This window comes from Tyto alba, unplaced genomic scaffold (genome assembly GCF_018691265.1).
Source record: "Tyto alba isolate M040663 unplaced genomic scaffold, T.alba_DEE_v4.0 Super-Scaffold_38, whole genome shotgun sequence".
In the NCBI taxonomy this organism is placed as follows: domain Eukaryota; kingdom Metazoa; phylum Chordata; class Aves; order Strigiformes; family Tytonidae; genus Tyto; species Tyto alba.
Window position 1 is genome coordinate 24,804,690 of NW_024881313.1, and position 20,759 is coordinate 24,825,448.

Sequence of the window (20,759 nt, forward strand, 5' to 3'; positions counted from 1 at the left end):
CTGAAAGGGATTGTTCCTCTCACAGAGTGGGAATAATTTGTTGCTGTTTACAGTTTGGAAACAGCCATTCCAGCTAAGATCCAAAATGTTAGGGTTGGATGAGGAGGGAAAGAGCTCTAGGAAACTATGTGGAGCTGACTTTGTTTTGGAGGCAGCAGGCACGCTTGTGGTCTGCACTGCAGCAGGAGGACATGTCAGGCAGGGAGCAGGTCTGAGTTGCCTCAAGCCACAAGAGAAAAATAACAAACTTCATCAATAGTCAGGTGTTCGACTTCAAAATGCTGTCTGCTGTGTCAGAGCCTAAATCTGGCAAAGGTTTCAGATGGAATGATTATTTTTTTCTTGGATAAAAAATACGAGCTTGAAGGAACAGGGTTGTGAATTTGGGTCCAATTTGTTGACTTGTCTAGGAAGATAAATGAAATCAACAATAAACCTGTTCCTCTGTTACTACTTTTCTCCACATCCTAAAGAAACAGCAGCAATGTGAAATGGTGAAATGTCTTGCCTTGATATTTTAGAAATGCAATTCTTCATTTCCTTTATGTTTGTTTTTAAAGTGCTATTTTTTTATAAATTGAGTACAGTCTGACCTAAGAGATAAACTAGAAAAACCAAATCATGCATTAGGATCAAATGCTTTCACCTAATTCAAAATTATTTTTGTTTTCTCCCCTCCTCCCACTTTTTTTTTTTAATTTTTCTGGAAAAATGGACCCTTTTCGGGTCAACCTGCAGAGCAACTTCTGCTGACCTCTCTTCCTCTTGCTGTTTCCTATCGAGACAGATAAGTAAAAATGAAAAATATACCCCTCTGCTGCACAGAAACTTCCTTTGTGCATGCAAAATCCTCCATCCAGGTGGAGCAGGGAGCACAAGAGAAAGGAGATGAGTTGTTTTCTTCCTAAAAGTTGTCTCTGGCAGTGTACAATGCTGGTGCACAGGTCTGGTGTCTGTCATAACAGTATCTCTGCAAACGGGGAGACCTGGGCTCTTCCAGCCAGAGGTCCCCCCAGGGGGGCTGTGGCAACACCTGCCCATGCCCCAGGAGCATTTCTCATGCCTTACTTTCCTTGTGGGCTCCTGTGCAAGGATGAGGTAGAACCTGTAGCTGGGAAACATCAGTGAAGTTGATCTTACAGCAATGCCAAAACAAGCCAGCTGGGGTGGAGCGAGCTGTGCAACTGTTGGAAGGAGAAGCATCTCCAGAGATGCCCCAGTCTGCTCTGGGAACCCATGAACTGAGCTGGGTGACAGACCCTTAACCGCTGCTGGTCATTAAAGATACCAGACCTGTACATCGGAGCGAGCTCTCCTGCAGGCAGTGGTACCCGGGGTGACCCAACGAGCTGGCACCCCGTGTTCCCGGCCAGCACCCCAAGAGCAGGGCGCTGGCTGTGCCATCCCAGCCAGCTGCCGGCTCCTGCCGGCGGACGGGAACCGGTCGAGGTGCCACTGGATGCGCCGCTGCCTCCCCCTGCCCCGCGCCATCAGTGCTGCCGGACGATGCTATCCTCCACGCCAGGGCGGGAGCTCTGCCCGCGGTTTTCAGATGGGATGATTATGTCTGCAAAGCACTCAGGAATGCTTTGAGATCAAAAGTGTTATGTAAGTGTAAGATAATGTTATTTATAGAGCCAGGTTTTATTAAAAATGGAATTAAATTTGTGTTCCTGAAGCCTCTGCTGTCAAAGCCAAATTGGAATTTGTCCCCTTTCCTCTCGTGTTTCGCATCCAAATTGTTTTCCTCAGTTCAGCCCAAAGTTTAAGAATGGGTTTTATTCACAAATCATATGCCTCATAAAGTTAATATATCTCTTTTCCATCAGCTGTGATGTGGCCCTGGAAGCTTGGACTGTTGCCATATTTTGCAACCACAGCAGCTGCGGCACCAAAGTGTCATAAACCAGGAAATGAAAGCAGAGTTTGAGCTGGATTAAACAACAAAAACCCCAAACCAGTGTCCTGGGCACAGTATTTTGCCTGCATTTAACAATGTCCGTAGCAATCCATGAGCTTCAGGGAGTGTATCGAGGTTACATCCCTGTTGGAGATGGCACTTGTTCAGCAGGCTAATGTATGTGCTCCCGCAGAACTACAGACCTCATGGCCTTTTAAAATCTTGCCTTATTAGCTTAAAGAGATTTATTTGCTCTTTTGAAATATTAGATTCAAATCCTTCATATCTGTACTTTTTACAAGCCATGAAATCCCAAATTGCTGGAATGCCTGCTGAAATCCATGCTAACAGGTGCTAGGAATATTGTTTTACAAGGTACAGCACCTTACATAGGTTAATTTGTTCAGTTCATCTGCTGCCCCTCACTTGTCATAGTATCTAGCATGAAATTCCACACATGCCTTTTATTTAGGAATGAACACAGAAGTATGTTATCTTATTCCTCTGGAATTTTCCACAGTTATTTAGCATGTTAGTTTAAGCATAATTGGTTAGTGGGTTCTTGAAATTTATATTTTAGCAGTACTTATTTACATCAGGCTTAAAGTAGTCCATTTCAGTTGAGGTAAATGTGAAGCATTAGATTGCAAACGTACCTAATCCATCTCTCCTCCCCCATGACTAGAAATCCTGTGGTTAAAATAACACAGCCTCTATTCAGAGCACAAACTTAGAGCTGCTAGCGGGAGCAGGCTTGGGTTTTAGACAACTCTCAGCAGATGAGTCTGTCTGAGGGTCTTTCTCAGGTTTGTTTTTCATCCTACTTCTGATCCATGAGAGGAAACCAGACTCTCTTCTCTGGGCATGCAAGGTAAAGATTTTTCTGCATTCTGTATACGGTTGCATGTACTTGTAAAGGAGCATATAAATGTGATTGCAAAAATGCTGCTGCAAATGCAATTGTAAAAATGCTGTTGTTTATAGAGCAAGAAGTGTTTGGCAAATGGCTTCACAATCTTTAACTGTTAATCTGGTTTTGTGGCTATTTCCATATGACAGTGAAATGATGAAATTATAATCTTGCACAGAGAAGCAAGCAGCAATGATTCTCTATCACGCGTTAGAGAGGCTGAGTAGGAAGGCAATGTAGGAAATAACAAACCCAGGTACTATTGCCATCAAGCCAGACTAAAGCAAAACTGGCTTTTGTTGACTGTCAGGTATAGTCCCTCCTGGGCTTGTCCAGATGCTGTAATCCCCATGTGGGAGGCTGCGGCTGTGCCGGTGGATGGCACTGGCTGTTTACAGAGTACATGATAATGCTGTTCCAGCGTGACTCTTACAGTAACAGCAGAGCAGTGCTTTCAGAAATGTTTGGATGAGGCGTGCCAGATAATTAACTGCCTTTATTTGCTCTTATTGCTTTCCAAGTCACAGGGGATGCAGGAAAGCATCATCTTTTCCTTGAATCCTCATTTTATTTGAAATCCAGGAAACAAGCATAATGCCTGTAGAACTGTACTCCCAGTGCCAGAGCCTGTTAACTCCACCAGCCTTGACGCTCTTGCTTCTCCCTGTGCTGTGGTTCACGGGGGATCCTGAGTACCAAATCAGTCCTCCTGCAACATGGTGTTCAAACACAGCAGGATAATACAGAAACACCGTTACTCAGATTTTTGCTTAATTAAAAAAAAATGCTGCCCCTCCCTGCCCCAAGGCATGGGGCAATGTGGGTGTGGGTGTGTGTGTTGAGGGGGCACTTACACTCTCCCTGAACAGATGCCACTGCAGATGTTACCTTGCCAGGGATGGAAGAAGCCTTGTCTCCCATGCAGAGATGCTCTCTCTCCTCTTCCTCTTTTTTCCACTCCCCCTTCCCTGAGTGAGATAGGATGCTTTCACAATGCCCTGCCTCCCCTGGTCCCTACTGTCCCACAGCTGTGTCACCCCATCAGCACACACTCCACTCCTTTGCTCCTCCAGAGAAAAGAGGAGGACCCTGCTTGGCATGCCAGGTCCCTCACAGCAGAGAGCTGCCATGCTGCGGGGAAGCCTCTTGGCTGGCGAAGGTGCCCTCGTCCCTTAAGCCAACAATGCTGCTTTGTCCTGGTGGAAGAAATGCCGCTTTATCACTTGGGTGCCCAGTGCAGGGAGGAGCAAGCAGGGCTATAAGGAATACAAACACACAGCTTTTCATGATGCTCATGTAGAGCACGCTGTGGCAGAGAGGCAGCTCGGAGAAGAGAGAATATGCACAGAACAAAGAAATGCGGTCAGGCAGCAACTATAAAATTTCAGTATAGAAAGTGGAGCTGATGTCATTTTAACGTCCAAATAGTGCCAAGAATTCTAAGCTCCATATCAAGATTCAGTGCAAATCCCCCACATACTCACAATTTGTTCTTGTGGAAAAATGAACTTTTATGGAAAATATGCATGGGAACCTGCCAGAGGAGTGTGTTGCTTTATTTCTTTTATTAATTTTGAATACATTAGTTCAGAGAGAAATACCATTTTAGCATCAGCTGCCTCTATCCAAGAAGCTGAAGCTCAAATGCAAATACTGGAGGCGAGGGAACTGTATTTTTTTGTACGACCAATTGTTAAATGGGAAGAGCTGTTTCAGTAGGAAAGGGTGTGGGAAGACTTAGTGGGATGACTGAGTTAAGACTTTTTTACTTGTGACATATTTGAATCGTGATAAAATGCACATGAATGGAACAGCATCATCAGCTATTATAACTTTGAATGCGTCAAAGGTGGGATTGCACACAGCTCCTATGATTAAGACTACTCATACATATCCTGCTGTAAGACCGCATTCACAGTTGCTTATAACTTTGCCAGACTTGAACCATTTAGACTGAGTTCTTCCAACTTGATTGTCTGCCTTGGGCTAAGTTCTTTTCTGGAAAATTTAATCCAAAACTGTTCAGCCATTTCCAAGAATGAGCATAGGGAAAAAGGCATTGTTGTCCAACTGGAAAAAAAAGAAAGGAAGAAACAGGAGGGGGGGAACCTGGTGATCGTTTCCTTGGATAGTTCTTATCCCTCTGCACTTTGGAGTAGAGATCTGAAATTTGGCAGCTTTGTGTTAGGACTGAAACTTTTTTTTTTTTTTTTTGTAACTTTGTAAATCTCCTCCGATTTGGCTTAGAGACAGCCTTTGAAGGGAAAAAATAGCAACTTGTCAGGGTTGTGCTAGGTCCAAGTAGTCAAAATCTGCTGATATTCCTTCCCGCGTGAGCGAGCTCAGCCCAGCATCCCGGCAGATCCCAGTGCTGACCCCAATGCTCCTGTGCATCCAGTTGGTGCTATCATGTTCCTGCTGCTCCTGCTGCCTCCACGCAGCTCTGCAGGTCCTGGGCTATCAGTGTCCCCTCGCTGCAGCCCAAGAGCCATCCCCTGCTCTAGGATAAGGATGAAGCTGGGCTCTCCCCGTAATGCTGCTCAGAGCAGAGGGGTTGGGCAATGGAAAGGCAGGCAGGGAACAATACTCTTCTTTTGACACCTTCCCTGTACAGCCAGGAGACAGTCAGAGACTGTGGGAATGCTGGGCTAAGGAAAGTTCTGGTATTGGGATGCTAAAGCTGAAGGATGGAAAGGGATTGGGAAGGGGAGTACATGGTGCAAGTGAGGAGTCGAGGGCTCACGGGACTCGGGAGCTGGGCAGGGAGGTGTGTGTCAAAGTGTGAGCCATAAGGAGAGTCTGGACAAGCCAGAGCCTGACATAAAACTTGAGCTGCCCCATCCGTGGTCCCTTTCTGGGAATATGAATGTTGCCTTGCAGAACTAGCTTAATTCCTGCTCTCCATGCAGGGTCTTTTGTGCCAGCTCTTGTTAAGGCTTTCCCCAATCTGCAGTCAGTAGCTGTGGGGCATTCCCCCCTGCTTGCACATGCTGTAAGACCCTGGTACTGAATGTCCACTCCTGGGATGGGAGTTGATGGGAGCTCTGCCTCGAGCATGTCCTGTGCCACCTGATGATGAACACTTGCACAGCCCCAGCCATGTCTGTTTGTCACCCCTTGGTCTCAGCTCATGTCCTTGAACCTCTGTGGCGTGGGACCCTTGAAGCCTTCAAGGGTGGATGTGGTCACGGGTCTCAATTCAGGGAAGGTCACAGTGTTGTGGGGCAGCTGGGATGGGCAACCAAGCCAGACCCCTGATAAAATGGCGCCTGATGTAATCAAGCTGGTTGCTTGCATGCCTGTCTCTTTGCTCCGTTTCCATTTTGTTCAAGTGGCTAAAGCACCACCACACCCCTGACAGAGGAACCAGAGCTCAGAGACACTTGTGAAGCACCCAGATATTACAGGGAGATGTGCCACTGAAATTTTCCCAGGGTTGGGAAAATCAGTCATCTTCATTCAGAGGAAGACTTGTGTAGCAAATACAGCCTAGTACCACACTGAACACTAAGGAAAGAGCAAAATTCTATATAACATCTTTTCCAGTGAAGACAGTCCATCCTGTACCATGGGATAAAGCTGAGACCTCTTGCAAAATACTGTGTGATCATCTAATTAACAAGTATATCATAACACATAGCACAGGGGAGGCCTAATTCTGGCAACCCTTGCCTCATGGGTTTCTCAGTCTTAACAGTATTCTTACAGCCTATTTTTGTATGCAATACATATGCAACATTTGCAGACAGATGGTGAAATGTCAGGGTTCCATTTTGCCACTTGACGTGATTTCCACATTGAAAGGTGGGGAGATGCAGACTGTTTGCTTCTGCTCCTGCTGGAGTGGCAGAGGGAGGTGGTTTCCTTCACTTCTATGGTTATGGATTACAGAGCATCCTGTACAGCCTCTCCTTCCACAAAGCCAGGCAGTGAAGTTTCATCGTCTTCATTAGCTCCTGGGAGCCCCCCACACACCCCAGGACTCAGCTGTGTGTAGAAACAAACACCAGAAGAACAGAGGCTGACAATGTGAGAAGAGCAGAGCTGCCTGCAGACAGCTTCTGGGACATGAAGGAGTTCTAAGAAGCTGTGAGATGGTGTTGTCCAGTCTGGCAGGCAGTGCCTGATGCAAAACAACAGCCTCACCTTTGTCAAGGATGTCACAGGAAGGAGTTTTAAGCAGGGATTTGCAGGACAACTGAAATTGAAAAGGAAAAGGAATGGTGGATGCTTACAAGCTTCTGCTCTAATTGTCGTGGAAGAAAACAAGAAAGTGTTTTTCTGGACATTGTGGCAAACAGTGCCCTGGACTTTGATGCTGGATGAGAGTGGATGGACGGATGGATGGATGGATGGATGGACGGACGGACTGACAATCAAAGGATTGGAGATGCTTATTGGGGATGTCCTTGCAGAATTTGTCACAAAATAAATAAATACAGGAAGCTGTTTCTGTTACAGCTTTGATGTGATGATTGCTTGTGGGGAGAAACATCACGAATGAAGCAGCCAGGTTTGTGTATAAGGTTTCTTGCACTGCTCTGGAAGAGCTGCTACTTCCTAATCGGCAATCCTGGCTGGTCCAGCCAGCTCCTTTCACTGCACACAGCCCAGAGAAAGAGTGAGGTCACTTCACGGATGCTAACCCAAAACCTTCATTGCTTGATGAATCGCTTGACCTACTTGAGACTCAGATCTTGTTCCTATTCCACCTCTATTCCCAGCTAGCTACTGACTACATCCCATAATGCTCTTCCTATAGTTTTGTTCTGAATTAAACCAGTATGTGTGACATGACTAGTTTAACAATCACAACACTGTGCCTTGGGGCTTAGCCTTTGCTGGAAACTAAAGTACATGCAGTTACTTCTGCAGTTCCTCATTGAACAAAATGGGGCCTTTGTGTAATTCCTATTTCTCATTTGTTTCCAAATAGTCATGAATCATGAGCTATTTTGTCTCAGAAAGTAATGCTTTTTTTTCCAAATGATCTGCTTTGACCTACTCTGCAGACCCCGGTGTCTCCACAGATTGTGTGGGCCAGGTCTTCCACTGAGGTCTCCAGATCCCATGGCTGGAGAGAACCGGATTGATCTCAGCCCTGAGAGAAGCCTACTACATTTCTGCAGTTCCACCCCAGATATAAATTTGTCTTCATGTTATTCTGCTATCCAGTGACATGGAATAGGGTGAAACATCAAAGAAGTTTGTTCATGAGTGAGTGCACAGATTTTGTCTCCTACCAAGATACAGCCCTGGCTATACTCTTGTAGCAACCATCTTTATAATTCAGACAGTGTTCTCCTATATAAATCATGTCCTACTTAGTACAGGGGATCTGCCATGTCTTCAGAAATGACATGAAATATGTGTCACCTGGGCTGTGTGACCCTTACAGAATTCTTCAGTTTCAGGGACACTTTGGAAAAGTGATTTATTTGGTGCTCTATTGGCTTGTGACTTTAATTCAGGAGGGGATTGAATATACAGTCATATCAGAAAAGAAGAACTAACTTCTGATAAGGCAAAGGCCTTACCTTTTTCAGAAGAAGGAGACTAGAATAGGGTGAGGAAGATAAGCATTCCAGCTTTTTGCACTGGTAAAGAGCATTTGGGAAACCCCTACTCAGACATAAATTCAGGTTTCTCACCCTGTGTTGAGTATCGTGGGTTCCCTTAACTCCTTTTCTATCAATTAATTTATAACACCCTTGTGAATCCCAGAGTCCAAATCTATATGTGAGACTTATGACTTACATGGATTCCTAATAACCCTAAAGTCACTGAGAGTTTTTTTAACTGCTTACAGACTTTTAGCATGTTTTCACTTTTATTTAGATGTCTTTTCTCTCAGCAGTGAATTTCTCTTGTTTTCTCTTCTGTTCTGCTACTGCCAGTTGGATGTTTATGCCCTTGACATTTTCTACCTGCAGGGCAGAAAGCACCTCCTTATATCAAACCTCTTGACAGCACACAGGGTTGAGCTTTGGCTGTGCCAAGCTCACCGCACAAGTTGACTGCAGCTCAGTAGCCACAGAGCACAATAAACTTTCACCCAAGTTGCCATCCCCGAGCCTCAGCCAAAACAATCAGAGTTTTAAAGTGAACCCATGTGCAGTGTACAGCACTCTAGTATCACGGCTGTGACTGCGTGTTGAAGACCAGCCAACGTACATGATGGGTCATGCATGACCATCCATACCCACCTTTGTCCCCTTCTGCTCGGGAGCACAGTCCTGCTGCTGCACGTCTGGCCGCCAGCCGCCAGGCCAGCTACCACCCGCGGGGCTAGACCCTGCGCTTGCCTCAATCCCCAGACATCTCGTCAGACAAAATGCCAACAGCTCTTGCATAATGGCTTCTCTGCACCATGCACCCACTGCTGGGACTGCCAGGATTTGTACCTCTGCTGCACTTTGGCACGAGGCAAAAATGGTGTTGTTCATAACAATTTGCTTTGGCCTCTTGCGTATATGTAATCAGGCACTGCTGCTTTCCACATGCTACAGCTCACTGTGTTTAAATTGAGAGGAATCTCCCTTAAATATTTATTTAAACAATAACATCCCTTGAGCTCTTTATAAATTGCTGTACAAGATTTCCTTTCATAAAAGACCCCCAATTTTCTTTTTTTTTTTTTTTTTTTAATTTATTTGAACTGCTTTTCTGCCTGACTGCTGTGCTGTGGGCCAGCACCTCCTTCTGCTGGGGCTGCAGATGCCTCAGCTCAGAAATCTGGTGCCTGCTTCACAGGGCATACAGATCCAGCCCTCAAATCATGCCAGCAGCTCCCAGAGTTTCAGCAGTCATATTGTTTCTGCCCCAGGAACTCAACAACCCCATAACTTCAAGGAATAAGGCTTTTTTCAGATGTAGGAGGACTTCTCTAAGAGCCATCTCTCCCTACCAGTACATACACACAATGGCTGAGGCTGGAAACACAGGGATGCCAACTCCCTGCAGCCCTTGCCAGCCAGAGGGTTGAGGCTGGTGGTTCCTTTCAATAATATTTAAATTATAACTTCAGAACCAGCAGTTCTGGGCATTTTCTGAGCATGGCACATAAAACATGCTCTGTATTATTCAGTTGGAGTCCACAAATCTAAGAAGGACTCACCATCCAAAATAAAAAGATGTGTATATTGTATATAAGAGAGGATTTAAACTTTTCACTTAGCAGGCCATCTGTTGCATTTAATTTTAGCTAAAGGTGAACTTTCACCAAAGAATTGGTTATATTAATGTTAAATCTGTTAAAAAGTTTGCCTGAAATTATCAGTGTTTAAGAGTAAGTTGTGGAGAGCTACAGTCCTTCTGCATTTCTAATTCCACATTCTTCCAGAATCTTGATGAATCAGATATTGGCAAAATCTCCATAGTCAACATGGATTTGGGTAGAAATTGGATTACTCACCAGCTAAAGTAAGTGCAAAGGAGATAATTCGTTATGTTATTCTTTAGCTGTAATTGAGGTTCATCTCCCTGTTCTAGGCTCTGTGTGGGTTTAATCATGGGAACTAAACAGGGGAGAAGTATCAGAGCTTCTCTGAATCATTTTTATTCTTGTCCCACTTCTTTATCATTAATTACATCAAGGCATATTTCCATGGAGACTGAGAGCGGTGCCATCAGCCTGTTGTCCCTCAGGTCCCCCTGAAACCTTCACTTGCTTTGCTAAGTGCAATGTGTCTCCAGAGGGTCCCTTAGGAGGAAGAGGCAGGCTGCATTTTGCTCCAGATCCTTCTTGTTCAGAGTGCAAATTTCAACAGACTAAATGAAAAGATATATTCTTTTGAGAACAAATGTTATTGGTGAAGCTGGGGGATCAATTAGCCTTTTCTGGTGGCTGAGGATGATTGCAGAAACAGTTTTGAACATCAGGAGGGCACTGAGTATTACTTTCGTCCCATGGTGAATGCAATATGTGGAAAGTCTGCCTCAGACATCCTTTTCCTTTTTCCAGTCTGAACTGGAAAGACCTCTTTGTACTTTTCTCTCCATCAGACAAGGCCATCGTGAGCAACATGGATATAGTGTCACAGTTCAATAATTTCAAATCAATACTTCATTACTTTGTTCTGTTCAGAGGAAACACATTTTCTCTGCATGGGTTTGTGGAGGCTTTATCCATCTTGCATCCACCCAGCCATTTTGCGTCAGTGTTAGGGTCAATTCCCTCCATTTAATTTCCTCCCATTCTTTATTCCCATCATCCGGCATAGACCTTTGACAGTGAATGTGTCCGAAAGAGTATTTCCAGAATAAAGTTCTTAAATCTTTTTTTTTTTTTTTTTTTTTTTTATTTTCTTGCCTGTACTAGTCAAGCTGAATAGCTGCTTGGTAGCAAGAAAGGGCTCTTTCTTCCTCTCCTTCCAGGCTTTTGCTTTTCAGTGGTAGTTCTCGCAAAGGTCCTGCATTGCACATGGTTGCACTGGGCCCAGTGTTACCATTTCATGGGAACTTCTGAGAGTCATACCCTGGTCTTTGTATACAATCAGGACAGAAAATCAAATTGCAGAAAATGTGAGGGAGCTGTATGGTCTTGAAAATGTTTTTTTTTCAGACATCTCCAGGTCATTTAATTCCAGAAGCAAAACATTTTTATGGTTCAGAACTGAAACAACTTGTTTGCAGTTTGAACTGAACAAAAACCTCTGACTTCCTCTCAGTTGGACTTCAGTCCATGCCCTCTCTTTTCTGCTCTGGTGTCTCTTGGGGGCTTGTGCTTACCTACAGGAGGTATGGCTCACCAGCTGGGCTGCATGCACCCATGAGCCACAGCAATTACACTCCCGTGTTGTGCCACTGGAGGTGGGAACACCTCTTCTGCCAAGGAATAGGCTTTTCTCATTACCCTGCACACCTGTAATGGAAGGTATTCACCCAGAGAAAGGACTTTGGTTATGTGACCCAAAGCACAGCAGCAGAAATACCATCTCCTCCTGGAAGCCCTTGGAGATCTGAGGTAAGACACTGAAAAATGCAAGACCGAGGAAACCCACCCATGTACCATTACCTGAAGCTGTGCCAGAAGAAGCAAGGCCACTCATTTCACTAAATTCCTGCAGGAGCTGGAGATGCCTTCTGGACATGGTGAGACACATTTCCCAACCTCCACCCACCTAGATTTGGAGAAGGGGCTTGAAATGCAATGTCTCACATCCATGCTGGCTGTCCTACCCACAAAACTAGCTATTTCCTTCTGCCCAGTAAGTGCTGGAGGGCTGTGGACAGCATAGCCATGGGGCAAGAGCAGAGCCGGGCACTGTGACCACTGTACCAGGCACCCCTGAAGAGGTCCCTGATGTTTTCATGGCCAAGGTCTGTTCAAAGAAGCACTGGTTTAATTTGGCCATGCTTCTGTGGCTTCATGAACACTGAAACAACGTGAGTCCAAATGATTAACTGTTGTTATTTATTAGGTATAATACTGCCCAGTCATGGGCTTGAACTCTCCAAACTGCAGCCCAGTATATACAGTCAGTCTTGTCTCTCTCCAAATGGCACCCAGCATCAATCATGGCACTGTAAATTGTTTACACAAAACTGCAGACATCATAACCTATTAAATAACTCTCTTGTCAGTTAGATAAACAAGTATTTCGAGATGTGAACACCATGGCAAGCTCCAACTGCCCAGACTAGCTCCAGATGGATCCAACTTAACAGGGTACCAGATTTGCCTTGCCTTTGATGTCCCTGCTCCAAATTGTGTTGAGAAGGGATCTGAAAACATGTCTCCCTAAGGGAGGCTAATGCAGTTTTAAAGATGCTCAACTTTATGTAGAGATAACAGGAGGAAGAAAACCATGAAAAGTGTTTGCAAAGAAACTATCTTCCTGAAACTGTAAAATTGAACTTTTGGGAGTCAGAGGCCTCCCTCCTCCTACATATCTTCCTCACTTAACCCAGACAAATGAGGTGGATGCCAGCAAATCTCTGCTGCAGAAAGGATGGAGCTTTTACTCCTTGGGCCATAGCTAGAGACCTCAGTGGTGGGTCTCTCACACTGCTGGTGAAATGGATGGTGGTAGCACCTTTGAACAACTGCCTCGTGATGCAGGCAGCAATCCCCCGGGCTTTGCATGTGAAGAAGGGAAAGGCGTTGGCATCGACTCCCACACTTCCACTGCCTGCCTGTGGTAAGTCACTGTGCTTTTGAAAACACACCATTTTGCAGCTAACTGCTTCTGACACATTCACCTCTCTGTTTGATTTAGGATGTTGTTTTATGAGATATTTCTTTCAAATAATTTCCAACAATTATTTGTGATCTTTTTCCTTTTGAGTTCATTGAGTTGTATCAGTTCATCTCCTTTTCAAAAGGGGTAGTGTTACAGGCAGGAATGGGGAGTTGAAAGGACCTGAGCCTTTGCAGCAGGAATTTGTTTTTGGAAGCAAGCGAGTTGGAAGGAAACAGGCAGCCCACCAAGGGCTTCGGCAGGATTATCCCACCCTTTCAACAAGCCATAGCCAGGGCAATCTGTGGGCTAGGGCTGACCCTGCTTCCAGGCTAGGCAGGGACAGACAGACCACTCTTACCAGCAGTTTTATTCAGCACACGATCCAGACCTACCGTTTGAAGCCTCATCTGAAATATCCCCTTGGGCACAGACCTCACTAATGTGGTAGCCACCATGAGTGCTGGAAACCTTCAGACAGGTGCAGCTGGCCACACATTGCTGCTGTTGGGTCGCTGGGGTGCTGAGGAGGGCAGAGTTCCATGCAGACCCGCATCGAAGGCCATGCACAAAATTCATTATCAGCTGAAAATTCATTGACTTGAGGCTAACCTGATGCTGAGTCATTGACTAAAGTGCATGTTTGGTGTTTACTTGTTTAGTACCTGACTGTGACCTCCTTTCATGCAAATACAATTTTAATTCTTTGTCTTTTGAGTTACATCAATACCTCTTGTTGCTGATTCATCTGGGTAGTTTTCCTGAAATACATGTTTCTGTGAACTGTGTGTATTGCTTATTTAATGTCAGAGGCATGTGTGAAGCTGTCCATGTTTGCAAGAAGACAGGGGTTTCATCCCAGGACTAAATCAAATGCTGCCAAGACAGCACAGTACAGACATAAATAAAACATGGGTTGTAGAGACAAACTGTCAGCGGTTCTCATCTCCTTAAATATCTGTTCATGCTTGTGCACAATCATACTTACTGGCACTCCTGCCTCAATGTATTCAGTATAAACCAATGATTGATTGAGAAAACAAGTTTTTAAAAAAGAGTAATTTCTTACTATGGTGGCACAGCTGGGTAGATACAGAGGGGAGATGGGAAAACACAGAAGTAACGCTGACCTGGTGGCACACACACCAATGTGAAATGCAGTCAATACAGTCAAGATGTTCGTTTTCCACGGGTGCAGAGAGGTTTCACACATTGGAGTAAATGTTTCCTAATTCCTAGACACATGTGACAGAAAAGGACAGCGCACAGAAGGAAACATATTCAGGCTACCTGCCAGAAAGAAAGGTGTTATTTTTTAAGAGAGAGCTGGAAACACTCCATCTCTGGATCCAGATCCAGCTCTAGCCTCCCACCATGGATACTAACCCACACTAATGCGGATACCACCTAAGTGCCACCACTCCTATGGACTACATACCTCTACTGCATTGCCTACATGGCTGTCAGTGAATAGGGTGTCCCAGTGTGCTGTACGTACCTGTGGGCATTACAGGAGGAATATCCTCCCACCACCTGAAGCCCCAAATCCCCGGGACTCCCATGCTATGCAGGACCCATAGCCCATCACAGTCATGTCCCTTCTCCCATGCTGGGGGAAGGGGTCATCCATCTTTTCCATCAGCCACTGCCTGCCCCTGGATGCATACCCTGATGACATCTTTCTGAGTAGCTGAAGTGTTGGCAACTATGCTACTTGAGGCTTTTTTGTAAGCTAACGGTACTATGCAGCTATCTCTGTTAGTGTTCCTATTGACCAGCAGTGACAATGAGAAGTTGGCAATGGCGGTAGATTTGCCCTTAACTAAGTACATTTCTTTTCTTATTTTCATTGCAACATGTCACTGTTTTTTCATCCATTAGTGATTTTTTCCCCTCTCTTAACATAGTCTCTGATTTCTGTGTCATGAGGGGGAGTATTGTCAGATTGCATTCTCATGATGGGAGAGGCAGAAAATCCGTTCTGTATATCATGTGCCCTTGGCTCCCAACACTGCAAAGGATTTCTTCAAGCCCTGCTCATTATCTCGTTTTATACTTTAAAAGAAAAGCTAAAATGCTGGTGACAAATGGCCTCGTTTATCACATTTAATTGACTGTTCTTTTAAGCCTCTGAAATACACACTTAGGGCCAAAGCACTGGAACAAGAACATGCCATTTACCCTGGTCTGCTGCCAGGTCACATTAAAAAATGTTCAGGAGGTGTTTGCTAGGCCAGTACACGGACCACTCTTTCTCCAGCAATGTGTCTCCAGCTGTATTATATGTTGGCCTTTGAAAAGGAGATTAAGCAATTGCATCAGAGGTACTTTTTATCCTTTTCTAATTGCACTAACAACTTCACTAGAAACTTGTGCATGTACAGGACAAGGTCTGTGCCCTCTGCAGAGGGTAGGATTTGGCAAAAAATGCAAGGGTCCATGAGGTAGAAACATGTAGAAACGTAGCCATCCTGGAGGCGGCCAGCCATATGCACAGCTCTCATCACTGTGAGGTTGCTAATATTTGTTACAGTGGCAGAACTGAGTTGCATGAGCTGAAAGGGAGGCACCTCGCTCCTACACCGTGTTTCCCAGCCCCTTACACGTTTTGCCCTGCCGCAGCAGAGCCCCTGGCCCATTTGAAGCCCTATCTGTGCCAGCCTGTGTGCAGCCTTGCGGGACCCCGAGATCGGGGTCTGCAAAGCTTTCTCAGAGCAGGGCCCACACTCTGAGTGGTTTCTCCCCCCACTTCTCTGCTGAGCGCAGTGTGGCGCAGGCTGCAGCTCCCACACCCACTACCCTGTGGGGGCTACTTGCTGTGCCACCCCAGGCTTTGCCCGCTGTGTAAGTGGGTGCACTCTCACCCCAGCACCCTTTCCTCCTGGTTTCTACCAACCCTGACAGTGTCACCCCTTCCATGAGCAAGCAACAGAAATGGAGTCAGAGTAAAACTGTTATGGGAAGGGTGAAGCCATTACAAAGTTGTATGTAGAAGGTGTCAGTGTTTCCATTTTGACTAGGGGAGTGCCTTGAATGGGAGCCTGCGGGCCTCCGTTCATCCCAGAAGTAACTAACATTTTCACTGACAGCTTGGGCAATGGAAAAATAGAGTAATGTTTGTTGCAGGTATGGTAGATGTTGCGCTAGATGTAGGTTGCAGGAATGACAAACTGGAGATAGGGATTGAAAAGCCTTAAAATGCGGTTTGGGAGCGATGAACACACATGTCCAGTGTCCCTGAGCCAGGCTGGGGGTTACTGCCTGGGCTACTGGCCAGCTCTGAATGTTGTGATGGGTCACGGGCTGACTGAGTACCTATAACGTCATACTGTTGCAAAAAACCCCCAACAAAGTCCATTGTGGAGCACAGAAATATAAATACAACGTGCTAGACATCTCCCTTCCCTCTGTTCAGCTCCCCCTGTTAGTGTGAGATTTCAGCTACAGATTTTTTTATGGATAGGGATGCTATTCCTCAAGAAAGGTGTACACAAGTATGTGCAGGAAGGTAGGTTAAACTGGGCTTGATTAAAGAACAGATGTCTGAAGGGAGAAATAATGACTTTCAGGTACATAAGGGGTTGAGCAGAAAGAAAGTAAATAAACTGCTCTCTGTCTCTGCTGTAGATAGCAGCCACATGCTAAAATTTCAATTAGGTGGTGTACTGGGTCTGGCTGGGAGGGAGTTAAGAAAGATTTAAGACAGATTTAAGAAATGTTCCTAATAGTAAGAGTAGTAAAATGCTGAAATACTTTGTCTCAGGAGACTGTGGAGGTTCTGTTATTAGAGGGTTTTACGAACAGGTTATCCAGACATCTGTAAGGTCTGACTTAGGCGTGGGGTGGACGGATGGACTAAAGCCAGCCTGAGTCCCTGGGGACCCTTCTGCATGACATTTTCATCATATTAATGTGAACACATGAGGTTCCTCTTATAAAGTGCTAGAAACATCACGCTGGTTTCTAAGTAGACCCCAAAAAAGGTTTCAGTCCCCACTGAGCCCATCTGTAGTTTGAAGATGGAAACCTTTTGACTCCTTTCCTCATCCCACACTCAGACAAACCTGCTGCAAAGGGGCCACTGAACCCCAGAGTCACAGAAATCCCCCCGCTCCTGTCTTCTGCTGGCCTGGGAGTCCCGAACTGGAAAGGGCAGCGGTAGGACCCTTGCCCCGGGAGGGACTGGGGTCCTATGCTCTGGGACAGCCAGTCTCACACTCCTGCTTCTCCTCACAGCAGCACACACAGGGCACCCCAAAGCCCCAACAGCACCCACCACGGCTGCTCACCCCCTGGAAGACCCAATCCCTTCACAGCCCCAGCCACCCCACGCTGACTACCGGGGAACTCCGCATTGCATCCTAAGTAAAAGGTTGAGACAAATCCTGCTGCTCTGATTAGCAGCCTTCCTAATCCTCGTGATGTCAGCAGGGTTTTGCACAGCAGGATTTGGCCCACTGCCCTCGTACGGGCACTGCCAAAGAGCTTTGGGTTTTATTCCCCAGCCTTCTGGCTGGAGGTGGGCAGGGGGCTGCAGGTGTGAGCCTGCAGTAGGAGCCTGGGCTGGGGTTTTAGCCACTCAGCAGAATTCACTGCCAAGTGTTGTTTATCTAGGTGGGAAAATGGGACAGAAAGGTGTTTCCTGAAGAATGCAGAAAAAAACCCCACCATGCAGTTCCTCTTTAACTGTACAGCATACACATATATATATATATATATATGTATGGGTTTGATTATGTGTATAAATGCATGTATTACAATTATCCTGTTATCATGCTTCCTACAAGCACAGTTTCTGGGGCTAAGACAAGGTACATGTGTGGGGGGGGGAGGAAAGGGAGAGACGGAAGGAGAGGAAACTGCCACCGGACACAGCGGCTCTCCTCTAACCCCCATCTTTTACACTGAAGGAATGCACCCGGCGACTGTTTCTACTATTTAAGGAAAAAGGTTCCTATACAAAATCCTGTGGTTTTGAAGTGATCCTTTTATAGGCATAAAGAGATTTTTCCACATCCCTCTATTTGATTTCTTTTTTTACTCAGACCTGGCGACTCAGATAGATATTTGCAGAATATCATGCACCGGAATCAGACACTTGGTTCCTATTCTTGGTACTGGAGATCTAGTATCTCACCAGTTTACCACATAAAGCCACAGGGATGCAAACTGAAGTCAGTTTAGCTGTAGGGCACTGCAAGAGAGTGTTGAATTTGGTCCCACACCCATCCCAAGGGATTCTGAGCTGCAATACCCCATCACAGAACTGAACGTGCTGTATGTTCTGCAGTGGGTTTGCCATAGTCACAGAGCTTTCTAGTCAGTTGTTTACTCTCGAGCTTCTCAACAGTGGTGAATATTAATGGCATTTGTAATCCCCTCAATTTGGAATAAGATTAACTATATGTTAACCTTGAGTTAATAACATGGCTTTTTAGGGCGTGTATCCTAAACATCAGCTGTATGCAATGCACAATCTGTACCTGGAGCAGGAACCTGAACACTCATGTCTCCTGTCCCAGAAGTGGGAAATAAGGCTTTCACGTCTGTTCAGGCCCCAAAACCAGTAAGCACGGCCTACATCCTGAACAGCGAGTTGCCAGCAGCAATGTGGGACGGGGAGGTGACGTGGGGTGCCTGGGCAGTGATTGTGGGTGCTCGCATGGGAAGACTTGGCCAGGCAGCATGCATTACATGAGGAATTTCAGGTAGGAGACATCCGGCCTGAGGGAAGATGCTGAGCTGCTTGGCCTGGCCAAAATTCTGGCATGTGAGGAAGAAAAGCAAAACAAACCTTAGGGATTTACAAGCAAGCCCACAGACACCTGAGAGCTCCCTGAGTCCTTCTTCAGGCACCTTGGGGATGCCTTGGAGGCATCCGGGCACATGTGGTAAGATGGGGACCCAAAAGTAGAGTTACACAGCTGAGTGCTTTGTAAGGACCAACACAGTCTTTAATTTATTACTCCAAAATATACAGTCATATACTGTGCTGGACATAGGGTTTTTTTGCACAAAACGACAAAACTACAAAACAAGGAATTTACAGAGCCCCAGTAGCCACTCAGTGCCAGATGTCTATTATCTCATCACATACATATGCTGCGCAGCGATGCTGGTGCTAATACTTTCCTTCACCACCGCGGAGACATGCCTGGTACCGCCAGTTTGTGCTGACATAAATAACAACCTGTCCAAGCATCTCCCCAACAAGTGCTGGGGGAAGGGACATACGTTCCAGATAAAAATGCAGCCAGGGGTTGCACCCTTGGTGGCTTTGAGTTACATAATTTTATCTCAATGCAACCTGAGTGGGAGTGATTCCTCCACAAACTGCATCATATTTGGCCTCTTGCACATTCATTTTATAAAAGTAGGGGGAATGGTAACAGGGATGATGGCAAAACTACTGCACCGCAGCTGAGACCCCCAGTATATCATAAAAAACATTAATCTGTTACGTGGTTCCCACTTCACAGATGAGGCCTGTTCACTTATTCCTGCTTTAAAGTGATGTAAATCTCTGATTTCAGAAGAATAAATCCTCATTCACTCCCACATTGAGTAAGTGGAAAATGCTGAAGTTGGATTTTGTATCAGTGGTACAGGTCTCAACTCTCCAGGCTTTGAGGACTCTCAACTTGAAATCATCTTTTAACTGCATATGAGGCCACCACAGAAAATTATGTGATCCAGATATGCTTCCAGCTCATCTAGAAGGAATGAATAAGGCCAGGCTGAAGATATGACAGAACGGGGATGGAAAACTAAGTGATGCCTGCCCATAGGGGGACAAACTCATAGCACTCTCCCAAATTGTGGGTGGTCTATTGTGCATCACTCTAGTCAATGAGAACATTACATTCATACATGCAAACCTAATTTGAAAATCCATTATTTAAACTGAACAATCAATGTATTGTAACCTCATCATTCTCACACTGAGCCTCAGCCCTCTGTTCTTCCCCAGTACAGAGTAGCCTCTTGAAAATCCTGCAATCTGATTTAAAAAAAAATAATGCTGTGGGCGTAAATTTAGCATAGAAGTACACAGACCACTGATGACTCTGTTTTCATCCTCACTGAGCATAAGGCAACCAGATGATTTATTTTTATTGGCACTGCAGACAAATAGGCTTCCACTATTATGAAGAAGTGTGGGTTGGCCCAGGCTGTCAGTCAGAGCGTGCCCAGTAGAAAGGCTACAAAACCCAATTCAGTAATTACATCCTCCTCAAGAACATATTGTGGGGGAAGGCCGGGATCCCTGTTTCTCCCATTGCACTCAGAAATAACCAGGAGTTCTACTCAATGAAGGGCTTGGACTGGTGTTGATTTTTGCAAAAGTCATGGCATGTCACAGGACACCACAACTACTCTGCAACTGAATGAAAATGTCCAACTTTAAAAATAAGAACTAAACACTGAGGCTGAAAAGTAGAAATATTTTATAAAAGTGCTGACACCTGGTGCCACAAACTCCTTTCCCAAACTTCGGTGGGGTGATGGCAAGAGCAAGGTGGAGCAGCTCTGCTTGGAAAGCTGCATCCTGGGGAGGCTCACCAGCTCCCGGGGATGCTCACCAGCTTCTCCCCATCTCCCAGGCAGGCTCAGATCCACATGTGCCCCCTCCTCCCCATTCTTGTCAAATCTCTTCGCAGCCCCCCACAACCTGCCCTGCCACCCCCCTCAACTGCTCCATTGCCACCCTTCAGTGCCTGCCTGCCACGGGTGGGGAGAGCAGCCTGCAATTATTCTAATTTTTACT

The 20,759-nt window shown here is 45.6% G+C and overlaps 1 protein-coding gene across 1 annotated transcript in view; it reads left to right on the plus strand.

The window, feature by feature from the left end:
• The first annotated feature begins 2,647 nt into the window (after nt 1-2,647).
• The window catches only part of JCAD (junctional cadherin 5 associated), a 62,397-nt gene continuing 44,285 nt past the window's right edge, over nt 2,648-20,759 (plus strand). The window contains exon 1 of the mRNA XM_032982607.2: nt 2,648-2,771. The gene's annotated coding sequence lies outside the window, so the exon portion shown is untranslated. The remainder of the gene's footprint in view (nt 2,772-20,759) is intronic.